Genomic DNA, 5,647 nt, shown 5'->3' on the forward strand with positions numbered 1-5,647 from the left:
ATCTTAACTGTTTGTAAGCTTAACAGATTGGCTCTGATACCACTTGTTAGGCCTCAATGATACTATAGAAGGGGGTTGAATATAGTATCTACAATCAATTCGATTATAAACACAAGTATGTAACAGAAAACAAGTTTATTCAATATATCAAACTCTGTTACAGTAGGTTTAATCTACTCTCTCAGTGATGTATGATATCACTAAGAGCTGCTAAGGCTACAATGAATAATATTCTCGTGAATGATAACACTTATAGTGTAAACCCTTATCTATGTTTATATACTACACAGTTACAAGATATCTCCTAATTGATATGATAATGATTTTGTTTCCTAGAATACATCAATCAGAGATTATCTACTGCAGTCCTATAGCTGTCCAATTTTTCATGCATATCTTTACTTGTTTAATCCAGATCCTCTCCTGTAAATTAGCTGCTTTCCTTATATGAAGTGTACCCGCACTTAAGTCCTGATATAAGTTCTGACACCTTAAGTTTTGATAACTTCCTGTCTTCAGCAAGTTCTGATTTCCAGTTAAGTTCTGATACTAAGTTCTGAAACAAAACAAATCAGATTAGACATGACATCACAAATATATCTAATAGGATAAAGCCGGGGAAGAACTTGTGGTAATTCGTAGGGAAGTTTTTGAGGAAGAAAAGAAGGTAGAAGAAGAAGAGAAAGCTGAAGAGCCAATTATAGTAGCTATGGGTGATCAAGCAGAAAATCCGAAGGCTTTGATGGATTATTCCAAGCCAAAGATTGATGACATTCAGTCTAGCATCATTAGACCAGCTATCGTGGCTAACATTTCTGAGATCAAGTCAAGCACGATCCAGATGATATAGAACTCAGTTCAGCTTGGGGGTCCCCTACCGAAGACCCCAACATGCATATCAGGGATTTCATCGAGATCTGCGACACTTTCAAGTTCAATGGTGTGACTGAAGATGCTATCAAGCTGCAACTCTTCCCATTCTCTTTGAGAGACAAAGCTAAGTGCTGGTTATACTCTCTACCGGCAGGGTCTATCACAACTTGGGAAGATTTTACTCAAAAGTTTCTCACTAAATTTTTACCATGGAGAAGACTGCAGGAATCAGGAATGCTCTTACCCAGTTTGCGCAGCAAATTGGAGAATCTCTGTGTGAGGCTTGGGATCGATATAAGGAGATGCTAAGGAAGTGCCCACACCATGGCATGCCTGATTGGATGTTTATCAATAGTTTCTACAATGGATTGGGTCCTACTTCTAGGCCCATGCTTGATGGAGCATCAGGAGGAGCCTTGTGGGCTAAGAGCTACGATGAATCTTATGAACTTATTGAACTGATGGCTGCTAATGAGTACCAGAACCTTCCTAGAGACTGACGCAGGGAAAAGTAGCAGGAATTCTGGAGTTGGATGCAGCAACTGCTATAGATGCCCAACTTAAGGCTTTGATAATGAAGGTGGACACTTTGGCTAAATATGGAGTCAATCAAATCACTAGTTTCTCTGAGCTTTGTGTTGGTGCCCATGAGACTGATCAGTGCACAATTTCTAATGAATCAGCTCAGTTCGTGAGCAACTTTCAGCGATCACAGTAATCTGTACCAGACACCTATCATCCAAACAACCGCAATCATCATAATTTCAGTTGGAGCAATGCTCAGAATGCGGTTCAACAGCCTTATCAGCATTATCCAGTTAAGCAGTACAACCTCCCTGGTTTTCAGCAACCGCAATATGCACCAAAACAACAACTCCAGCTACAACAAGCTAATGAAAAATCTGAATTAGAGGAGTTGAAGCTCATGTGCAACAGTCAAGCTGTTTCTATCAAGATCTTGGAAAATCAAATTGGGCAAATTGCCAATGTCTTGTTAAATTGTCAACCTGGTTGCCTAGTGACATTGAAGTGCCAGGAAAGAAGGAAGCTAAGGAGCAAATAAAGGCAATCACTTTGAGGTCTGGGAAGGTTGCGAATCTCGTACAAACTCAAGAGTTGACTGAAGAAGTTGGGGTTGAGGAAGAAGCAAAGCAGCAGGATGAAGAAGTGGAACCAAGGAAGACTACTGTTGAGCATACTCTGCCTGAGGGTGATACAGGGGAGAAATAGATCTATCCTCCACCGCCTTTTCCTAAGAGGCTGCAGAAGAAAAAGCTGGACAAGCAATTCGAGAAGTTTCTGGAGGTGTTCAAGAAACTTCATATCAACATACCTTTCGCTGAGGCTCTCGAGCAGATGCCTAGTTATGCAAAGTTTATGAAAGGTATTTTCTCTCGGAAGGTGAAGCTAGATGATTTAAAGACTGTCGCTCTCACATAAGAATACAGTGCTGTGTTGCAGCAGAAGTTGCCTCCGAAGCTTAAAGATCCAGGAAGTTTTACTATTCCATGTACTATTGGAAAAGTTTCTTTTGATAGATGCTTATGCGACTTGGGAGCGAGCATCAATTTGATGCATTTGTTAATCTTCAAGCAATTGGACTTACCTGATCCCAAACCAACTTATATGACCTTGCAGTTGGCCGACCGTTCTATTATATATCCGAGAGGTATTGTGGAGGATGTCTTGGTCAAGGTGGATAAACTCATCTTCCCTGCTGATTTCGTCATTCTTAATTTCGAGGAGGATAAGAAGATTCCCATAATCTTTGGAAGGCCTTTCTTGGCAACTGGCTGAACCTTGATTGATGTGCAGAAGGGTGACCTTACAATATGAGTGTTGGATCAGGATGTGACTTTCAATGTGTTCAATGCTATGAAATTTCCTACTGATAATGAGGAGTGCTTAAAAGTTGAGTGGGTCGATTCGGTGGTCACATCGGAACTTGATCAAATGCTAAGGTCTGATGCCTTAGAAAAAGCCTTATTGGGAAATTCAGACAGTAAAGATGACGAAGGAGATGAGTAATTGCAATATTTGAATGCGTCTCCCTGGAAGGGGAAGATCGATATGCCTTTTGAATCTCTTGGAATGGAAGAATTGAGCAAAGCTCCTAAACGCCTCAAGACTTCTATTGAGGAAGCTCATACTCTTGAGTTTAAGCCTTTACATGAACATTTGAGGTATGCTTTTTTAGGTGATGCATATACTCTGCCTGTTATTATTGCATCTGACCTTTCAGGTAGCGATGAGGAAAAGCTTTTGAGAATTCTGAGAGAGTTCAAATCGGCAATTGGATGGACTATAGCAGATATCAAGGGAATCAGCCCTTCTTACTGCATGCATAAAATTCTGCTAGAAGAAGGTAGCAAACCTACAGTCCAGCAGCAAAGAAGACTTAATCCAATCATGAAGGAAGTAGTAAAGAAGGAAATTCTGAAGTGGCTAGATGCAGGGATCATTTATCCCATCTCTGACAGTTCATGGGTAAGCCCGGTTCAATGTGTACTAAAGAAAGGTGGTATTACTGTGGTAGCAAATGAGAAGAATGAGCTTATTCCTACACGGACAGTCACGGGGTGGAGAGTCTGTATGTACTACAGGAAGCTAAACAAGGCCACTAGGAAAGATCACTTTCCCTTGCCCTTCATTGATCAGATGCTTGACAGGTTGGTTGGACATGAATACTACTGTCTTCTGGATGGGTATTCGGGTTATAATCAGATTTGTATCACTCCAGAATATCAAGAGAAAACTACCTTCACTTGTCCATTCGATACGTTCAACTTTAGACGAGTTTCTTTTAGTCTGTGTGCTGCACCAGCCACATTTCAGCGATGTATGATGACCATATTTTCTGACATGATTGGCCAGAATGTGGAAGTGTTCATGGACGACTTCTCAGTCTTTGGCGATTCTTTTGATGAATGCTTGCAAAATCTTGGACATGTTCTCAAGAGGTGCGTTGAGACCAATTTAGTTCTCAATTGGGAGAAATGTCACTTTATGGTGCGTCAAGGCATATTTCTCGGGCACAAGGTTTCTAGTAAGGGTCTTGAAGTGGATAAGGCCAAGGTGGGGGTCATTGAGAATCTTCCCCCACCAATTTCTGTCAAGGGAATTCGCAGTTTTCTTGGTCACGCGGGTTTCTACAGGCATTTCATCAAAGACTTCTCAAAAATTTCAAAGCCATTGTGCAGTTTACTTGAGAACGAAGTCCCTTTCAAGTTTGATGACGAGTGCCTTGTGGCTTTTGAGACATTGAAGAAGAGTCTAATCTCGGCACCGGTCATAACTGCACCTAATTGGAATGAACCTTTTGAGATGATGTGTGATGCAAGTGATTATGCAGTTGGAGCAGTTCTAGGGCAGAGGAAGAACAACATATTTCATGTAGTCTACTACACAAGTAAGACTTTAAATGGTGCTCAAATGAATTACAATACTGTTATTCCTAGTGAACTAACAATGAGATTTACAGAAGGGGGGTTGAATGTAAATCTCAAAACTTTTTCAAGTTTTGAGCAGTTTCAAAGGCTGTGTGTTTAAGATAAACAAGTGTGTGAATTGCTTTAAGCTAATACAGACAGATATATATTCAAACACAAAAGTACAGAACACAACAGACCTTAAAAACTTTTCTGGTGGATTTGTTGTTCCACCAGAGATGGTATTTCAGAAAATCTGTGATTCAAGAAGTTGATCACAGCTGCATCCTAGTACAAACTAGATAATTTTTCTCTCAAGATTTTTCTAAACAGCTCTGGAAAAACTCTCTCTAATTACTAGCTGCTACTTGGTTTATATAATACCAAGTTTACAAGTGAAGACAAAGATAAAAAGTACAATAATAAAATAAGTTCTCCACTTGTTTCTTCTCCATTTTTACTCCAGTACATTGTTGACTATTGCCTCTTTATACTAGAGTAGAACGGCTGCTTTTTCTGATGTTCCTGAAATAGGCTACCACATCTCAGTTGTCTCTGTCAACCCATGTGCCTCTGTTTGTAGGTACAACTACCACTTGTCAACTGCTATTTAACAGAACATCCGTTGAAGCCTTCATCCGTTGATGGCTTTATCCGTTGATGTGTTAGCAGTTGAAGCTCTATCCGTTGATGCACTCATCCGTTGAAGGATGTTATCCGTTGAAGCTTTAGAGACATCCGTTGAAGCTTTGTTTCTCATCCGTTGAAGGTCTTTAAGTTATCCGTTGACACCATTTCATTTATACAAAATTACAAGGTATGAAATATTTACAATTGGCCTTCCGATCTGCATATTCTTTAGTAGTCAACATGACTTATAATTTCCCTTAACATTTAAGAATTATATCTCAAATTCAGAGACTGAAATGTGCTACAACACTAGACTTATTTCTAAGTAAAGCTACACCATCAACGGATAGCCAAAGTGGTCTTATCCGTTGAGGCTACAAACACTAGATTTCTACTTAAGTGTTTTGTTAAACATATCATCAAACTAATGCACATATATTCCTAACAATCTCCCCCTATTTATGTCTATAAGAATTGTAGACATAAATTCAAGGTTAACTTGATGATAACAAAATACTTAACAAATATATGAACTGAAACTAAGTAGAAATTTAAAAGTGCTGCAAAAGTGTATGTACTAGAAGGTAATTGAAGATTTACAGTGTTTCCAAGGGTGCTCCTCTAGCCTGAGCAAATCATCTTTTTCTTCTTTGATCCCTGGTTTTCTTTCCTAGCCCTTTGTCATTTTCCTCAATTTGGAGTTGGAGTTGTCTGAA

General features: G+C 39.5%; 1 non-coding gene across 1 annotated transcript; it reads right to left on the minus strand.

Annotated features, from left to right (window-relative positions):
- Nucleotides 1-1,097: 1,097 nt before the first annotated feature.
- On the minus strand, nucleotides 1,098-1,204 carry LOC141694566 (small nucleolar RNA R71). The gene has a single exon (XR_012563858.1). It is a non-coding gene; the product is annotated as a small nucleolar RNA R71 (small nucleolar RNA).
- Nucleotides 1,205-5,647: the final 4,443 nt, after the last annotated feature.

This window comes from Apium graveolens, chromosome 10, assembly GCF_009905375.1.
Source record: "Apium graveolens cultivar Ventura chromosome 10, ASM990537v1, whole genome shotgun sequence".
NCBI classification, from domain to species: Eukaryota; Viridiplantae; Streptophyta; class Magnoliopsida; order Apiales; family Apiaceae; genus Apium; species Apium graveolens.